Raw genomic sequence first — 20,725 nt, forward strand, 5'->3', positions numbered from 1 at the left:
AGAGGGGTGCGTGAGGGCATTGTGAGGGTCCAGGTGTCTGGAGTGTCTGACCAGAGACGCTCTTGTAGAGGAAGAGGCACAGAAAAAAGGGTAGAGCATTTCCCCACACAAACTACCCATCTTGCTGTATTACTGTTTCCAGTTTCACCATAGATTTGGAGATTGGGGATTCTAATTTAAATTCTTTTTTATAAAAGAGCAGAAGAAATAAATGGTGGAAGAGAAGGAAAATTTAACCTCTGCTTAGCCTCTCCTAAGTGCCAGATGCAGTTCTTAAACCAATATACACCTGATCTCATTAGTGGTCTTACCTTGACGGTTTGACATTATTCCACGTGTGTTCTTATGAATGAGAAAACAGTCTCTGAAAGGTTAGGCATTTATTCAGGAGAGGTCCCCATTAACGGGGTCTGCGTTCATGAATGTGCAAAAGAGTAGACTCTTCTCTGACTAGGAAACATTTTGTTCCAGCACGTAGGCTGTGCAGGAGTAGAGCATTGTTGTTACAACTCACATTGTTATAACTTAGTGCATGCTGTCCTCTCTGAGATTTGAGGGTACTTTTTTAGTTCCAACTGTTATTTCAAGCTTTGCCTTTCTGGGATGACCTTATAAACTACAGAGGGACTTAAATGAACAGCAATCACCAAATGGCTCTCCCTGACACATGGCAGAGCAAAACAGATGTAAAGGTTTCATACCAGAATCCTAGAAGTCGGCATTAGTCCACTTTATAAAATCAGTATCTTCTCAGGTAAGTCAGGAAATACTTTTTGCAAGTGGAACTTACTGGTATTCCACAGATGTAGGCTGATGAGGATAGAAACAAGCCATCATACAAGAATGCCTCAAACCTCCTCCCCAGAAAGGCTCTGAAATCTGCACATCATGGTGAGGACCTTGGCATAAGTCAAGATTTATGAACTTAATTCTAACATTTTTCACTAGAGAGGAGCTATGTTTTTGTTTTGTTTTGCTTTGTGTTATCTAAATAAATTGAGCTTTAAAACTCAACAAACTGTATTTAAAATAGATAACCAACAAGGACCTACTGTAGAGCGCAGGGAACTCTGCTCAATATTCTGTAATAGCCTAAATGAGAAAAGAATTTGAAAAAGAATAGATACATGTATATGTAGAACTGAATCACTTAGCTGTACACCTGAAACTAACACAACAGTGTTAATCAACTATGCTCCAATATAAAATTAAAAAAAAACTCAACAAAGATGATTTACTAAAATATCGAAATCTAGGAAACAAAGACTGTTTCCCCATAAGGAGGGTAAGAGACCATTTCAAAAGCAGTGGGATATCTAGGCAAGGCTTTGATGTAGGGCAGTATTTTGGTAGGCATAGAAGAAGAGGAAATTAAAGATGTATGTAATAAATATGTGTATGTGTAACCAAAGCAGCACCACAAGGCAAAGACATTTTCAGATCCCAAAACATTTTAGGATTTAGAATCAACTCCATCTCTCACCAGCTGGACAAGAGTGGGCAAATGCTATATATTCTCAGATTCAAGTTTTCTCTGTGTATTATACAGGTTAGGCTAAAGATTAAAATAAATCATGTGCATTAAAGTTTCTAGGTCTAGTACACATATAGGAAGACTCTATTCCCCTTTTCTTTCATCTGATGAAACATCACCTTAACATTTTCTTTTTGATCAGTGGTTTGTTTCCTAACATAGAAATGGGTGGACTTCCTCAATTGTGGTTTTGTAAACATGTTCAGTTGTGGCTTTTCTCTCTACTTCTGTATCTTGTGGTTAAATTTGGGGGCATAAGATAATTCTGTAACTCCTTTAAACTTTAAACTCTGGAAAACGCATTACAGTACTGATATTGAGACACAAAATTTACATCAAATTCATTTCTTCAAATATGTTAGTACATGAGAAAAGATAACAGCTATTCAGGGAGGTGGAAATTGTAGCTTGGATTTTCTTCATCTGTTTCTACACTAAATCAATAATCATGATAGTTAAGCTTTATTTGTCATTTATACTCACTGTGGGGCTTTCCCATTATTGTATATAAGTAAGTAGAAATATATCTCTTAAGATGTATTTTTTTTGCTGTTTCTCATCCAAAAGAAGACATGGCCTTTTAAAGTTGTCTCCCTTTGAGTTGATCAGGGAGATACTAATATATTTAGCTTATATGAACACATTTCAGGAAAATATTGATAAAGATTGAAAGCGTTATTTTTTCTATTAATGATCTTGTTACATTCCCTTCCTTCATGAAGCAACAGAGTAAGCTTGCTTAAAATATTATTTAAAATAATCCCCGGTGGAAATGTCAGTAGGAATGATCTTGAATGACCTAAGGTCACAGCATTTAAAAAGTCTTCCATTACTAGACCACAACCAGCCTTAAACACACACACACACCAGCCTTAAACACACACACACACACACACACACCACTAACTTGCTAACATTTGCTACAGCAAAGCTTAGAATTTTGGATTTGTAAATTTAGAAACACACCCAATAAGTTTCTCAGGTTAAATTTTTAAAATTTATTTTTCCCAGCTTTCATTGTATGTAAGGTAATAGTTTGCAGCTGATAGTGTTCTCTAAAATGTCATGACATCAGATCACTTTTCAATTAAGGAAGAAAAAAAAACCCAGACAAAACAGGCTGTCTCTCCACTGTTGAATGTGCCAGCTGCTCACCTTGAGTTTCCTGGATGCCCAGAGCTGCCTGCAGACTGCAACCAGCCTTATACAGCATCACCCTCACACCCTCCAAACCTATCCTGTCAGTCAAGAGGTCTTCAGAAACCTCTTGCCCCATAATCACCTTCCCCTGACCTGGGAAGCCCACGCCTCCTTCCATACCCCACATCCTGGCCATCTCTGATTGGCCCACACCTCGCTTTGTCTCTGAAGTCTTCCGTTAACCATGTGGATTAGAAGGACAGCTCTTAGTGTGTATGTCTCCACCACATATTTTTCAGCTAATTATCAAGGATGGCCATCTTCTTTGGCCAGTGGCATTTATAAATGAATATTAAGTCTTTTATTATTTTTTAAAATAAATTTATTTATTTTATGTATTTACTTTTGGCTGCGTTGGGTCTTCGTTGCTGTGCGCGGGCTTTCTCTAGTTGTGGCGAGCGGGGGCTACTCTTCGCTGCGGTGCACGGGCTGCTCATTGTGGCAGCTTCTCTTGCTGCGGAGCGCGGGCTCTAGGCTCACGGGCATCAGTAGTTGCGGTGCGTGGGCTCAGTAGTTGTGGCTTGCGGGCTTAGTTGCTCCGCAGCATGTGGGATCTTCCCAGACCAGGGCTTGAACCCGTGTTGCCTGCATTGACAGGCGGATTCTTAACCAATGCGCCACCAGGTTGGTCCCCAAGTCTTTAATTATTGTGGATCTGTTTCTGTCTAAGCTACCTTGACGTCCACATAAAACTGTAAATTCTTTAAGGAAGAAGACACCTTAAACTTCCTAGTAGATTTGGGTCTTAACACTGTCTTTTGTACAGAGTTGGAATGAAATGAAGACTTTTTCATTTGTTTCCATACCTGTGTGCTGAAAGACTGAACCAGGATTTAAAAATTGGTAACCATGTTGGAATTTCTATTCTGTACGAAATTATAAAAGTAAAAAGAAAGGAACAGCCATGGGCAGGCACATGCTTAAGTGGTGTTTCTGAGTGCAGTGATTTCAAACTTGGCTTTTCGTTTCGTTTGCGCTATTCTTTGTTACCTGAAACCAGGCTCACTGAGGTGTGACTGCAAACCTTCCAGATCGTGTCCTCCTTTGTGGCTCCTGGCTACTCTACTTCTCTGGTTCTTCTCCAGCACACTGTGATTTCTTTCAGGGGTCGTAGCAAGTCAGTTACAGGTCAGAAAGGCTTTTGGGTGAAGAGGAACTTTATGCCCCGAAGAGAGCAGGCGAGTAGATGTGAGGGTGCAGAACCCGTGGGGATGAGCCAATAAGTCATTCTCTGTGCCATTTCTAAAGGAGCTGTGCTAAAATACGCTCTCTGAGTAGTGCCTTTCCCAGCGGTTTTATTTCTTTTTTTTAGAAATTAAAAGTATGGATCTGATGCCAAAGCTGCAAACCCCAAATCCAATTTAAGCAAAGGAAATCAAGACTTAAGACTCAAGTGTGCACTTGGAAGAGATGCGGGAGGTGGAAGGAGGCTGTGACTCTCAACCAGCTCCCCACTTCTCTTCCTCCTGCCCACCTGGCACCCCGAAAACATGTCCAAACTGTGAGATCGTTTATTAAATTAGCACACTCTGACTCTGAAACTGTATTTGTGAAAGAGTTAAAGTAGAACTTAAAGAAAATTCAAATTAAAAAAATGAAAATTGAATACATAAGCTAGTGCAAATTTTCTCCCAGAATTGAGTAGGTCAAACTCCCTTTAAAGCATGCCTGGCTTGGTAAACAACAGGGACCTACTGTATACCACAGCACACATTCAGTATCTTGTAATAACCTATAATGGAAAAGTATCCTCACTTTGCTGTGTACCTGAAACTATCACAGCACTGTAAATCAACTATACTTCAATTAAAAAAAAAATATGCCTGCTTGTCTACAGCTCCACACCCCACAGTTTGCTTTATGAGGTATGCAAACATTCTCAATCTTTCCACCGCTATAGATTTCCGCTTTCTACCTTGTGCTCTAATAAGCAAGGCTTGTCTGATTTTCTTCAACAAGTTAGTAAGTAGTTTCCTTGTCTCCTTCCTGCCCCGTCACAAGTGCCTACTCTTCCTCACTTCCTGATTGCTTTTGGCCCAACCTGTAGGGAGAGGAAAGGGCAGTGCTTGCCTTATTCATTGTATGGGGGGAGGGCAATGGTTCCAAACCTGTCCTTTCAAACGGTACTGGACTTCCACTCTTTTAAAAATAAATTTGAGTTTTTCTCATATTTGTTTTGTATCTTCAGTTAAATGATTTTCTTTTAAAAGCAAGCTTGAAATTAGGGCATGCACAGCATTATTCTCTTCCCAGTTCCCTTAATAGATGAACATCCAACCTCTTCTTGACACTGTCAGGGCCAGGGAACCCATCACTTTGTCGGAGAGTTAGTTCTCTCTTTCACTGGACAGCTAAGAGTGTTGGGAACTTCTCCATCTTTATTGATTAATTTATTCATATATTAATCATGTATTTATTGAACACCCACTTATGACAGGCACTGTTCTAGGCACCTGGAATATAGTAGTGACCAAAGATATGACAATCAGTCCTTATTTAAGGGCATTCAATCTAGGCTTCCCTCTACTTATTTGTCCTACTTCTGTCTTCCAAATAAATTCCACTGTTTTCATGACAGATTGACAAATATTGGAAAATGACTGATTTTTGCCTTTTTCAGATTAAACATTCTTTGTTCACTGTGTCAGTCACTGAGCTCTAAGCCATCAGTGTCCCCTCATTGTGTGCCTTCAGCAAGTCACTGTGACCTCTGTGTGGTCTGAGTACACTTGGGTCCTCAACCAGAGCAGGGCTCAGTGTACAGGGACAGGCTAGGAGGCCAGACTCCAGCAGTTTCAGTACCAGCTCCATCATTTCCTTGCTGTGTTCTCTTGGGCAAGTCACATACCACCCTGTGCCTCAGTTTCCTCTTGTGTAAAGTGAGACTAAGAATGCCACCTACCTCAAAAAGTTGCCATGAGATTAAATGAGTTAGTATAGGTAAAGCACTTAGAGTAGCTCCTGGCCCAAAGTATATGCTCAGCAAATGATAGTTGTTATTCTTACTATTGTTATAATTGGTGTTGGAATAACCTTTCTGTTCCTGCAGCCTCATTATTTCAGGACTCACATCATATGTTGGTTTACCAATGCTGGGGATAATTGACAGTAATCTGCTTTGGCTATAGATTCCTCTCAGCTCAGCAAAGAGTCTGGGGCAGAGTACATGTTCAAGAAATGCTGGCTAAATATCTTGGCTTTTGAAAATACTTCTGAACAGAACATAGGAAGGATTTCTCCTCTTATTTTCCCATGTGAAATGATATACTCCTGTAGCTATATTCTCAAACTTTAGTGGCTGATGTGCTGTTAAGGCTTCTTTGAAAAAGTTGTTATAAACTGCCATTCATTTTAAGCCTTTATTAAAAATGGTGGAGAGGCACCACTTCTTGTGATAAAATATGCAGAAGGTTTGGGTTTTCAATGTATATAGATCTGGGCACAGTTGAACTCTAAGTTCCAGACCATATTCTACATCATCCTTCATGGAACTTCCACATTGACTTCCAGGAGGCTCTGTGTGTGTGTGTGTGTGTGTGTGTGTGTGTGTGTGTGTGTGTGTGTGTGTGAATTTATTTTCATAACCACTAGCTTAAATGTTTTCCCTCTGTAGTTGAAGAAGACAATGTCAACTTATAATGAGTAAGTACCTCTGAATGTCTTCCCTTCCTGGCTCTTACCCTGCTTCTCTGGAGTTTCTGGAGGACTGACATTGTTAACAAAAGGGTTTTTGCAAGGCTCATCTCTTCGTAGAAGCAGCTGGGAGACAAAGTCTGAGAAACTTTAAAAGGAAGCAGACCTCCGATATTTGCACCTTCCTTAAATAGAAGTAAATGAAGTATTTAGCAGTACCATTTTCATCTGTTCTTACAGTTCTACCCATTGGGTGGAGGTCTCCCCATAGTTCTGGATGTGAATGGGCAAAGTGGGTTTTATATACCTGCTCTGAAACACTGTTCAAAAGTATGAGCCTCAGCCCTGGAGAATGTATTGACCTGTCCTTGTTACCTGCAGTTATTTTAAAAATTTGCCCACTGTCCTGATTACTGCTTTGGCATAACACATTGAGGGAAGTGTTTCCTGGTTCTAAAGCAAATGTGTGCTAAAACGTGGAAAACACTGCATTTCAGGCAAGGTTCCCAGTTTACTGCTCTACACTTTCTCATAAGAAAGCTAATAAAACTACATATCTGCTTTGATTCTTGTTTTCATGGTTCGTGCAATAGGATGCAGCCCGACTCCAATGTTAACTTTCACTGAAGGGCTTTGGATGTTGAATTTTATTAAACAATAGTGCACTTTAATTTCAACAGATGCTCTTGATTCTTTAATATCATAGCTTTTGTTCTGCTAAGTCTCAACTTCTGATAATGTAAGGACGACTGGAGAGCAACTCAGTATGACCTGCTATAGGTGTGACTGGCTGTAAAAAGTCTTTGAGTCAAATAGTAGTTGTTTTTCAGATTCCTTAAATTTAGGGAATCCCATTTCTAGTTTCTGGAAGAAGTGAATCATACTTTCTAGTGCTTTAACTGAGTGTGTTAAAGTTAACATATAATACTCTAAGCCTTAGACTTTTTTCCTACTTTTTTTCTTTTTCAGAAAATAGATTTTCTATTTGTTATATATATATATTTTGAGAAGAGAGTTGAAATTTCTGACTTTAATTTTAGATTTTTCTATTTCTTCCTCAAGTCCCACTGGTTTTTGCTTCATGTATTTGAAGCTCTGTCAGTAGATTCAGAAACATCCAGGATCATTATGGATTCTTAGTAAATTGACTTATTTATCATTAGGAAATGATCCCTCCTTATACATTGTAAGACTGTTTGCCCTGAAATTTATTTTGTCCTTTATTAATATCATTTGATTATTGCTAGCATGGTATATTGTTTTCTGTCCTTTTACTTTCATTTTTAATAGCTCTGCTAAGGTATAAAAGATAATTAAATAATCTGTGTATATTTAAAGTGTACAATTTTACAAGTTTTAACATATGCAGCCATCATCATACTCAACATTATCAATATGTCTGTCACCCCAAAAGTTTCCTTGTGCCCCTTTGTACTCCCGACCTTCTGCTCCTCACTGACCCTTTACCACTCTCCAAGCAGTCACAGATCTGGGGGAAAAAAAAGAGATTATTTCTTTATTACTGGTTTTAAGTACTTTCAATATGATGTGTCCTAGTGTAGTTTTCTTTATGTTTCTGGTCTTTGGAGTTAAGCTGTTTGGATCTTTGGTTTTATTGTTTTCACCAATTTGGAATTTTTCCAGCCATTATTTCTTCAAATTTTTTCTTTCTTACCCTCTTGACACTCTCCCCTGGAGTCTCCAATTAGACATATATCCAGTCATTTAAAGTTATCCCACAGCCCACTGAGGCTCTGTTAATTTTTTTTTAAGAATTGTTTTCTCTGTGGATTTCATTTGGAATCATTTCTATTGCTATGTCTTCAAGGTCACCACTCTTTTTCTGCAGTTAATCTAACTTGTCATTAATCTCATTCCATGTATTTTTTTCATTTCATAAACTGTAGTTTTCACCTATAGAAGTTTGTTTTGGGCTGGCTTTATATTGTCTGTGTCTGCACTTAACTTATGAATGTATGGAATGTATACAGTTTTAAGGGCTGTTTGCATGTCCCTGTCTAGTATTCCAACATTTGGGCCAGCAGCTCCAGGTCAGTTTTTATTTATTGATTCTTCCCATTGTTATGGATCATAACTCCCTGCTGTTTTGCATGCCTGGTAATTTTCTTATTGAATTCCAAATATTTTTCACTTTACATTTTTGGATGTTAGATATTTTTTGTATTCCTATAAATGTTCTCGAGCTTATTCTGGGATGCACTTAAGTTACTTGGAAACAATATGCTCTTGCTTTCAGAATTTGTTAGGTGAGACTGAAGCATTGCTCAAACTAAGCTAATCCCGCCCCCCCCCCATACTAAGGCAAGACGTTTATTTATACTCTGCTCAATGCCCCATGAATTATGAATTTTTCCAGTCTGACTAGTGGGAATAGGCACTGTGCCCATACTTGTGTGTGTGTGTTTGAGGCACTGTTACCTCTGTTCCTCTGAGATGATTTTCCCCAGTCTTGAGTGGTTTCCTCATATGCAATTTTTCGTTAGTACTCAGCTGAATACTCGAGGGGACCCTCTGTAGATCTTAGAAGTTTTCTCTCTCTGTAGCTCTCTCCTCTCCCTGGACTCACCTCCATCTCAATTTAGAGAATCCACTGGGCTCACCTTCCTTCACTGTGTACTGGAATATCTCTCAGGCTTTAAAGTCAGGCAATAGTAGAGCTCACCTTATTTTTTTCCCATCTTCCAGAGACCTCTGCCTTTCATTTCTTGGTGTCCAGTGTCTTGCAAAGTTTAATTTGTCAGTTTCACAGTTTTTGTTGTTTACTCTATCTTGGTCAGAAGTAGAAGTCATTTCAGCATTTAAAGAACGTCTGCATAATTATTAAGCTCTCAGATTGTGGTATATGGTTCACATAGCATTCACATTATTTTTCAGTCGTATTTCCAGCATTGAAATTTGCTCATTATGGTGTTTGACTACAAAATGTTAGCAAGTGTTAATAATACTCTTGGGCCTTTGTTCCTTAAGCCATTCAGTTACATTTGATTAGCCTCAAACTTTATGAAGAACATAGGGAGAAGCATGATTAATATTTATAATATGCAATTATATTTTGTATTATAAGTATAAAGTGGCATCTGTGTTGGGCAGCAGAAAGTGAAAGATTGTCTGTTAAAATTAAGCGGTGTGATTTTGGCCACACTATGGTGAAATGAAAACTTTTTCTTCACTCTGTGCTATCTGGGGTGTGTGTGTGTGTCTGTTTGTGTCTTTACTGTAACAAGGTATCATAAGTTAAACATAGAACTTGTGAGTGTTGCTGATCCACCAGAGGGCAGACAGCAGAAGCAAGAAGAACTACAGTTCTGCAGCCTGTGGAACAAAAGCCACATTCAAAGAAAGATAGACAAAAAAAAAAGAGGGCTATGTACCAGATAAAGGAACAAGATAAAACCCCAGGAAAACAGCTAAATGAAGTGGAGATAGGCAACCATCCAGAAAAAGAATTCAGAATAATGATAGTGAAGATCATCCAGGACCTCAGAAAAAAAATGGAGGCAAAGATCAAGAAAATGCAAGAAATGTTTAACAAAGACCTAGAAGAATTAAAGAACAAACAAACAGAGATGAACACTACAATAGCTGAAATGAAAAATACACTAAAAGGAATCAATAGCAGAATAACTGAGGCAGAAGAACGGATAAGTGACCTGGAAGACAGAATGGTGGAATTCACTGCCACAGAACAGAATAAAGAAAAATGAACAAAAAGAAGACAGCCTAAGAGACCTCTGGGACAACATTAAATGCACCAACATTCGTATTATAGGGCCCAGAAGGAGAAGAGAGAGAGAAAGGGCCTGAGAAAATATTTGAAGAGATTATAGTAGAAAACTTCCCTAACATGGGAAAGGAAACAACCACCCAAGTCCAGGAAGTGCAGAGAGTCCCAGGCAGGATGAACCCAAGGAGAAAAACGCCGAGACACATAGTAATCAAACTGACAAAAATTAAAGACAAACAAAGTTATTGAAAGCAACAATGGAAAAATGACAAATAACATACAAGGGAACTCCCATAAGGTTAACAGCTGATTTCTTAGCAGAAACTCTACAAGCCAGAAGGGAGTGGCATGATATGCTTAAAGTGATGAAAGGGAAGAACTTACAACCAAGATTACTCTGCCCAGCAAGGATCTCATTCAGATTCAATGGAGAAATCACAAGCTTTACAGACAAGCAAAAGCTAAGAGAATTCAGCACCACCAAGCCAGCTCTACAACAAATGCTAAAGGAAATTCTGTAAGTGGGAAACACAAGAGAAGAAAAGGACCTACAAAAACAATCCCAAAACAATTAAGAAAATGGTAATAGGAACATAACTTATCGATAATCACCTTAAATGTGAATGGATTAAATGCTACAACCAAAAGACACAGGATCCCTGAATGGATACAAAAACAAAACCCATCTATGTGCTGTCTAGAAGAAACCCACTTCAGACCTAGGGACACATACAGATTGAAAGTGAGGGTATGAAAAAGATATTCCATGAAAATGGAAATCAGAAGAAAGCTGGAGTAGCAATACTCAAATCAGATAAAATAGACTTTAAAATAAAGAATGTTACAAGAGACAAGGAAGGACACTACATAATGATCAAGGGATGAATCCAAGAAGAAGATATAACAATTATAAATATATATGCACCCAACATAGGGACACCTCAATACATAAGGCAAATGCTAATGGCTATAAAAGAGGAAATCAACAGTAATACAATAATAGTGAGGGACTTTAACACCTCAGTTACACCAATGGACAGATCATCCAGACAGAAAATTAATAAGGAAACACAAGCTTTAAATGACACAATAGACCAGATACATTAAATTGATATTCATAGGACATGCCATCCGAAAACAACAGATTACACTTTCTTCTCAAGTGTGCATGGAACATTCTCCAGGATAAATCACATCTTGGATCACAGATCAAGCCTCAGTAAATTTAAGAAAATTGAAATCACATCAAGCATCTTTTCTGACCACAGTGCTATGAGATTAGAGATAAATTACAGGGAAAAAATGTAAAAAACACAGACACATGGAGGCTAAACAATACATTAAACAGGATAGAAAGCCTAGAGATAAACCCATGCACCTATTGTCAACTAATCTATGACAAAGGAGGCAAGGATATACAATGGAGAAAAGACAGCCTCTTCAATAAATGTGCTGGGAAAACTGGGCAGCTACATGTAAAAGAATGAAATTAGAACACTCCCTAACACTGTACGCAAAAATAAACTCCAAATTGATCAAAGACTTAAATGTAAGACCAGACACTATAAAACTTTTAGAGGAAAACACAGGAAGAGCACTCTTTGACATAAATCACAGCAAGATCCTGTCTGACCCACTTCCTAAGAGTAATGGAAATAAAAACAAAAATAAACAAATGGACCTATTGAAACTTAAAAGCTTTTGCACAGCAAAGGAAACCATAAACAAGAAAAAGGCAACCCTCAGAATAGGAGAAAATATTTCCAAACGAATCGACGGACAAAGGATTAATCTCCAAAATATAGAAACAGCTCATGCAGATCAATATTAAAAAAACGAACAACCCAATCAAAAAATGGGCAGAAGACCTAAGTAGACATTTCTCCAAAGAAGACATACAGATGGACAAGAGGCACATGAAAAGCTGCTCAACATCACTAATTATAAGAGAAATGCAAATCAAAACTACAATTAGGTATCACCTCACAGCAGTTAGAATTGACATCATCAGAAAATCTACAAACAAGAAATGCTGGTGAGGGTGTGGAGAAGAGAGAACCGTTCCTCTTGCACTGTTGGTGAGAATGTAAATTGATACAGCCACTGTGGAGAACAGTATGGAGGTTCCTTAAAGAACTAAAAACAGAATTACCATATGACCCAGCAATCCCACTACTGGGCATATACCCAGAGAAAACCATATTCAAAACAACACATGCACTGCAATGTTCATTGCAGCACTATTTACAATAGCCTGGTCGTGGAAGCAACCTAAATGCCTATCGACAGACAAATGGATAAAGAAGATGTGGCACATATATACAATGGAATATTAGTCATAAAAAGGGATGAAACTGGGTCATTTGTAGAGTCATGGATGGACCTAGAGACTGTCATACAGAGTGAAGTAAGTCAGAAAGAGAAAAACAAATATCGTATATTAACGCATATATGTGGAACCTAGAAAAATGGTACAGATGAACCGGTTTGCAGGGCAGAAATTGAGACACAGAAGTAGAGAACAAATGTACGGACACCAAGGGGGGAAAGCGGTTGGGGTGGTGTTGTTGGTGGGATGAATTGGGAGATTGGGATTGACATATATACACTAATATGTATAAAATAGATAACCAATAAGAGCCTGCTGTGTAAATAAATAAATAAAAGTAATTAAAAAAAAAAAAAGACCTGTGAGTGTTTCAAGATGCTAGTTTGTTTTCAGAATCTGTCATTCCAAAGGAGGTCTGCAGCAGTTTTTGCCGTAGTGGTTTTCTCATTTAAAAGTAATCCTGTAATAAGAAATAGAAAGAAGGTTATTAAATATTTAGACACTGGCTAAGTGAGCATGGAATATTCTGGCAATTTAACATATTTAGTAATATGTGCTTACTGCAACTATACTGCTAAGATTTTTTATTCTTTTATTTTTGTGGTACGCGGGCCTCTCACTGCTATGGCCTCTCCCGTTGCGGAGCACAGGCTCCGGACACGCAGGCTCAGCGGCCATGGCTCACGGGCCAGCCGCTCCCCGGCATGTGGGATCCTCCCAGACCGGGGCATGAACCCGCGTCCCCTGCATCGGCAGGCAGACTCTCAACCACTGCGCCACCAGGGAAGCCTTACTGCTAAGATTTTGAATAGCATTGGAATGGGGTGCTTTTCTAAGTGAGCTTCAAAGATAGGCTTCTTTCTGGAGCTTATAGACCCTGAATATTTGAAAAGTTCAGTGCTGCAGCCGGAATCCCAAGATATCTAGGTCTGCTCAAGGTCTGTCTGCTCCTTGAAGCTTAGGGTCAAATATTAAACAGAATCTTCACTGCTTGCCTTCCTGTAATGATCTTCTCAGACATTTCCCCAGGAAGAGGCTTTACCCACTGCTGTTTTCTTAATATATTTTACCTAGAGGGAATTTTTTTGCCAAAATAACTTTTGGAAAATAAGTTTAAAAGTTTTTGATCCTTCCCTTTCAAAACCCACATTTATCTTTATCTCAAGTATACTCTGCTCCTCTAATTCTTAAGTAAGATACAAAAATGCATTTTGCTTTTAATTCCATTTAAAACATATATAGATTTTAAAAAACAAACAGAATGTGAATTCAGTTCAATAAATATTTGTTGAGCAGCTGTTCTCTGTAAAGCCTAGTGACAGTCTATTTTGAATAATAATGATGCAAATTATCAAAAGATTTTTAATTTATTTTCAGGCAGATAGACATGTAAACCCAGTAATTTAACTCATGATTCATTGGCGTAAAATCATATTACAGGTTCTCTCCTTCTCTCTTCAATAGACAGCAAGCTCTTTGAGAGCAAGAACTGTACTTTTAGGCCAGATTGTATCCCTAGTACCTACAGGCAAAGGATCGGGTAGGCAAAGGTGGAGAGGCTATTGTAGGCTGTAGAATCTGCAGTTAAAATTCAGTAGACGTGATAATGCATTGGATTGGGGTGGTGGATTCAGCAACAATTCTGAAATGGCTGAAACAAGGTTCCCAGAGGCATGGGGCTCTGGAGGTAGCATGAGGTCAGTGCAGGAAGGAAATTGAATGACATTCTCAGAAATTAACAGAAAGAGATAGCATATTTTCACACCTTTAGTTTTATTTATCATTTTCCTTAGTGCCCTTGTCTCACCCTTTTTTTCAGCTCTTTAGAAGAGTTCCTAGGCATGGTTTATTTTTATGATTGGACTATATGATAATTTATGACTGGATAAATTATTCACAATACTATTTTCTCTTACTAGGAGTGCCAAAATCAAATTAGAGCTACAACAAAAATATATATTCCAAAATTGCTTTTTACCCTGTTAAAAAAATATATGATTTCCCATACCTAATAGAGGACATTTAAGAACCTACGCTGACAGAGAATAGACTTGAAGACACGGGGATGGGGAAGGGTAAGCTGGGACGAAGTGAGAGAGTGGCACTGACATATATACACTACCAAATGTAAAATAGATAGCTAGTGGGAAGCAGCTGCATAGCTCAGGGAGATCAGCTCGGGGCTGTGTGGCCACCTAGAGGGGTGGGATAGGGAGGGTGGGAGGAAGACGCAAGAGGGAGGGGTTATGGGGATATATGTATACGTATAGCTGATTCACTTTGTTATACAGCAGAAACTAACACCATTGTAAAGCAATTATATTCCAATAAAGATGTTAAAAAAAAAAGAACCTATGCTTATAATTAGTACTGAGATTTATGTGTAAATAAACATAGTATGTGTGTATATACCTTTATGTATTTGCCATATAAAAATCCATGCCATATTGTACATTTTTCAATTTAAATAATGATTTACATTATGTATACATTATTCTAAGAGTTATCCTGATTTCCCTTTTGTCAGTCTGCACATTTTATTAAAATAATTTGTGACAGTGATTGATTTAAATGAACCCACTTCTGAGAAAGTGATTGTTTTAATTAAAAATGTCGGGTATTTTTTCCCCTGTACCTGAAGGCAGTTGGACTGATTTGCATTCCTTTCTGTTCTAAGTGTTGAGGCTAATATATTATGAAACATCTTTTTTTTCCTTGATATACATGCACATTAGCTTTCGTTATTTCTATTTTAATTAATATCAGAGAGCATAGTTAGAGTTTCACTCTAGGAGTATCCTCAGAACATTTTTAGTAAAATGTGCAGGCACAGTAAATATAAAAGACAAAACAAAAGGAAAAGGATAATTAAGACAGGCTAAGTTTTCATATTTTCTTAAGCAGAGTAGATATTCTGAATGCAAAAGTATTTTAAAAGAGAATAAAGAACTCTAACAATTTTGTAAGTTGGAAAATATTTTGCATTTTTTATATGGCTAACAAAATATAGGTGTGGGACTTCAGATATTTTTATTCATCCTTCAATTATTAATTGAGAGTCCAAGTTGTAGGGGTTTGGGCTGTATCGGTATTGCAAATAAGATCATTGATTTTGTAGCACTTTGTCACCAAACCTTCTTATCCCATTAGTTTAAAGAAAAATGTGAACATGCACCTCAATATAAGTTTGTTTCACACAAGCAATATTTCCATTCTTTTACATCCTAAGGCATAATATTCATTTAGGGTGAGGTTCCATTCTTATCACAGTAGATGTACTTCGGATCGTCTTCTAAACATTTTAAAAATCTTTTGGCTGACTTCATGTGAGATTTGAATAGATTATCATTGTTTTGATACTTCCATGCTTATTTTTAACCACATAATCCATGTAGAAGATATGTCATCTTTGTTATTTTCTTCATGTTAAGCTTTTGCTTGCTTTTTTGTATCACCTTTGATCCATACTATCTCTGGGGCTTTTTTCCCCTACACTATCCTAACTTTAGTTAAACTAAATAATATAATTTATAAGCCCGCTTAACCAGGAGCACATAAATTTCAACATACTGTAAAGCATTCATTGGGAACAGTGACTGAGAGCCAGGGTCACTGGGCCAGCCCCTCAGCATTATGGGATGCCCCACCTGCCTCAGGTACTTCAAGGACCTAATGTGACATGTGACTCTGAAGACACTGATGTCAATTCATGTTAAGTATTAGTGAAGCTTAAGTTCTTTCTCATTTTTGGAGATAATAAAATAGTAAGTTCTAATACTGGGTCTTCATACACTGCAGTGCACTGTCCCACAATCCCCTTGGCCAGGAGAGGCCCTCCACTTTGGACGCTGTTGCTTTAAATTGCTGCACAGTCTGGGTCCTATCCATTCTGGCAGTTATGTGAGATTTTCTTGGTCCTTTTTTGTCAACTTTTCTCTCACAGAGTCATCAAATAATACATGTAAGTTATCTGTCCAGCACATATTAGACGGAAGTTGAGACTTGTATTGAAGTAGAGCGAGAAAATGAAGGGTTAGAGCCTTCTATTCACAGTAGATCCAGAAGATTAGTCATACCTTTGTGTGACCACACATAACTGATGCGGTTGTTTTGTCAGTAAAATTGTTTTGTTTTGTTTTTGCTGTGATTTTTTGGTTGTATACTTTAGGCTTAGGGAGAAAAGGTTTTTTGTTTGTTTGTTTTAATTATTTGAAAGACTGACTTTAAGCTATAAATGGCCACATTGCACAATGGCCAATTATATAAATAAGGATCACAGTAAAGGTTTTATGGACATGTGGTTATGTGCAAAGAGAAAATATTAAGTGGAATTCTTGAAAAGTTGGGGCAACCAGTTAATCTACAACAGTAATAGGTGTTTAGTTTACTTGCATATATGCGTCCAATATTATTTGCAAGTAGGTACAAAATGCTATTTTAACTCATTCTTTCCCAAAGGCATTAAAAGATTTATTAAAATTTCTGCATTTGCATTATAAAATTAGCATGCCATCATGATAGGATATTTTGCAAATAATAAAATACTGAAAATAAATATTCCGATAACCATCAAAATAGAGTTATATTTAACATTTTGGCACATCCTCCCCCATTTTCTCTATGGATAGTATTTTTTACATAGTCTTGATCGTGTTATATATACATATGTTGTTACACAAAACTTTATACCACGCTGAGGATTTATTTTGGGGTTAGAAGTGCAGAGAATACAATCACCTGATCAAAAGTTGTGGACATTTTTAAGGCTTTTCTGTGATTTGTGTCTTAGTTGTCATGTTGTTGTTCCAGTTTTCACTTTTACCTGCAATATGAAATTACTGGAAAACTACACCTTTGCCAATATTCATTCAAGAAATATATAGTGCATAGCTCTCATTTATCTAGACCCAGGAAATGCCATGGTGAGCAATATAGTACATTTCAGTTTTCCTTATGAAACTTACAGTCCAGGTTGGAGACAGACATCAGTGATACAAGTGCACAAATAAACATGGAATTAAAGTTATGAATTATAGAGCAGAATGTTAACGTCTGTTTAATCTCGGTGGGTGCATGGATGTAGGTTGTGTTGCTTTCTCTTCTTTTAATGTATTAATAATATTTTAAAATGAAATCATTTTGATGTTTACAAAATCTTACACCTATAAAGAATGCTGCCATAAAAGCATTCCAAAGAGGAGTCTGACGTCTTCTGAGGTGTCAGGCAAGTGCCCCAAAGGAAGTATTGATGGAGTCAAACTTGGGAAGAAGAAAAAGGAGTAACTAGGCAAAGACATGTGCACGTGGGGTTGTGTGCACAGGTGCGCAGGGGAGCATCTCTAGGGAAGTGGATGTATTTGAGACACGTAAGGTTAAGGGAACAGGATAAAGGTGGGAGATTATGGGATCTTTGTAGGCAGCCCACAGTGACCCAGGTTGGGCTATGCACTGAGGATGGCGTGGGAACACTAGAAACCAAGGTTGGGCAGATAGGACGGTGCCCCACTGCTGCAGGGTGTGAGTAATTCAGCGGGTATTGGAGAGTGGCTACATATTTCCTCATCTGATGGATTGGAACAGGCATACTGCAGGTTTTAAGACCACCTAGGAGAGGCCACTAGGGGCTGAACTGCTGCTGGTGGTGAAAATAGAAAGAGGGAAAAGAGTGAAGGAGATTTTGAAGACAGCATCTATAGGAATTGGACAACCCATTAGGTGGAATTAAAAAGGCAAGCGTGGTGTTGGTCTTAGGGGGTTGACACTGTTAACATCAGTGTCATGTCAGGAGTTGACTTCTGGCTGAAGTTGGTGGAGATGAGGGAATTAAAGTGAAAATGATACTGTAGGAATTTAAACGTATACATTATTAAATTTATAATTTTGGTGAGGGTTTTATGGGTAGAGATTTATTGGAAATGTGGCCAATGGCAAAGTAGGGCAGATCTTAGAAGAGATTTTCAAGAAATTTGGTCATTTCTAACTTTATGTTGTTGCTTTATATTATAGATTCAGCTCCAAGTATGCAGGGTTAGGGGTTAGACACAGCTAGAGATAACCTTCGAGAACCTAGTTTAAAAAAGCAGATGAGTTTGTATTTTAAGATGTTTAATTCGATTGTTCGATTTTTACAGGCCACATAATTTAGTAGCTAAGTGGGCAGGCTCATGTCAACCCCAGCTTTGCACTTATTAGTCATATGTTCTTTGTCAAATTAATTCATTGTTCTGTGTCTTCACTTTCTCATCATCAAAATGGGCTTCCTATTAAGTAAGTTGTGGTGAAAATTCAATGAGTCAATCCTGGCACCTGAGAAGAACGTGGTCGATGTTATTACGGTTTCTAAAACAAACAAATAACGTGAAACTATGTAAATAGAAATCAATTTGGTTTTTCTTCTCTTAAAATTAAATAAGAACTCAAAAACACAATTTCATGTTTTACTGGTACTTTCGTATCAGACGTGAGGTGTGATGATGACAAATTAGGCCCTTAACCTCATGTCCTTCAGGTTCGCTTCTGTTGTCACAAATGGCGGGATTTCCTTCTCTTTTATGGCTGAATAATATTCCATTGTGTATCTACACCACATATTTTTTTTATCCCTTCATCTATTGATGGACACTTAGGTTGTTTCCATGCTTTGGCCACTGTGAACAATGCCTCAGTGAACATGGGGGTGCAGATATCTCTTTGAGATCCTGATTTCACTGCCTTTGCATGTACACCCAGAAGTGAGATTCCTGGATCAAATGGATCATATTTCTATTTTCCATTTTGTGAGGAACCTCCATCCTGTTTTCCACTGGGACTGCACCTATTTTACATCCCCACCAACAATGCACAAAGGTCCCCTTTTCTCTACATCCTCTCCAATGTTTGTTCTCTCTTATCTTTTTTTAATACAAAAAACAAAAGAGAAGGGCTCTCGCTGTGTACCTGTGAAAGGGACTCTGCGGGGGTTATGGGTCTTCTCACTGCCTTGCCTGATGTACTTAATTCAAGTGCAGAAGATATAGTTGCTACGATATAGGATCACTAAAAATAAGTGATCCAGAACATAAAGGTTTTGCAGAAAAACTGTCAATCTCTAAAATGCTCTATATGTTTTCATGGCAACTAAGAATCCCTACCCTTGTCCGCGCCTTTGTTCCCTTCCTTTTCTGTGCTACCTATTTTCAGTGACAAGCAAGAATATGATGCAGCAAAACTAGGAAAAGTCCTCAGTACTTAAAGGGTCAGTAGCCCAGCCAAGTCTTATTGGATGGTGAGCAGATTAAGGCACAAGAGTAATTTTTTCCACTAATGCACATCTTAGAATTATGTGATTTTTAAAATTATATACTACAGAGTAAGGAACATACATGACACAATCCTAATAATCATGTAGATGTTTCTTTTCAAAATCCTGCTCTTCCAAAAACACCTGTATTCTAACATGCTTGATCACATGAATGCTGTGATTTTCATGTATTATTTTTCAGGTTTTCTTCAATATCATAGTATCTTTGAAGAAAATCTGTGTACCATGGGGTCATTTTTCAAATTCAGATATACATAGAAACAGAAGCTCTCACTTTCTAATTTCTTGAGAACTAAACATAAGGCTGAGGATATTCTGTTTTGAATAGCTTTTTATGTTTGTTTTTGCATGTGGCTTTTTTTGTGTGTTTTCAGCTGTTTGAAGTCCATCATTTTATGATTGATTACAAGTTGCTCTGTTTCATCATTCTGTAATATCCTCCTGTTTTGACAGCATGAGCATTTGCATGTCCTATTCAGGGGTTGTGGAGAGATGCCAGTTGCCATGGCAGGGATTCTGATGCCCCCCATCAATCTAGACATGAGATGAGGATGGCCTTTGAAAAGCCACATGCAAATGTTTATTTTCAAAGGTACAATTGGCTCTTTGTGAAGCATTGGATCACTAGACTGGCTATCTTTTAGATGAATCATCTAATGAGAAGTATGTTACCATCTAACTTCCCTTTTGGATTGTTGCAGTGGTAAATGGGAGTGTTTTCTTGATTTCAATTTCAGATTTTCCATCCTTAGTGTATAGGAATGCCAAAGATTTCTGTTCATTAATTTTGTATCCTGCTACTTCACCAAATGCATTGATTAGCTCTAGTAGTTTTCTGGTAGCATCTTTAGGATCCTCTGTGTATAGTATCACGTCATCTGCAACGAGTGACAGCTTTACTTCTTCTTTTCCGATTTGGATTCCTTTTATTTCCTTTTCTTCTCTGATTGCTGTGGCTAAAACTTCCAAAACTATGTTGAATAA

General features: G+C 37.8%; 1 protein-coding gene across 3 annotated transcripts in view; it reads left to right on the forward strand.

Moving 5' to 3' along the window:
- Positions 1 to 20,725, forward strand: part of FGF14 (fibroblast growth factor 14) — a 600,501-nt gene that overhangs the window by 461,565 nt on the left and 118,211 nt on the right. The window lies entirely within an intron of this gene.

This window comes from Neophocaena asiaeorientalis, unplaced genomic scaffold (assembly GCF_003031525.2).
Source record: "Neophocaena asiaeorientalis asiaeorientalis breed wild unplaced genomic scaffold, Neophocaena_asiaeorientalis_V1.1 scaffold684, whole genome shotgun sequence".
In the NCBI taxonomy this organism is placed as follows: Eukaryota; Metazoa; Chordata; class Mammalia; order Artiodactyla; family Phocoenidae; genus Neophocaena; species Neophocaena asiaeorientalis.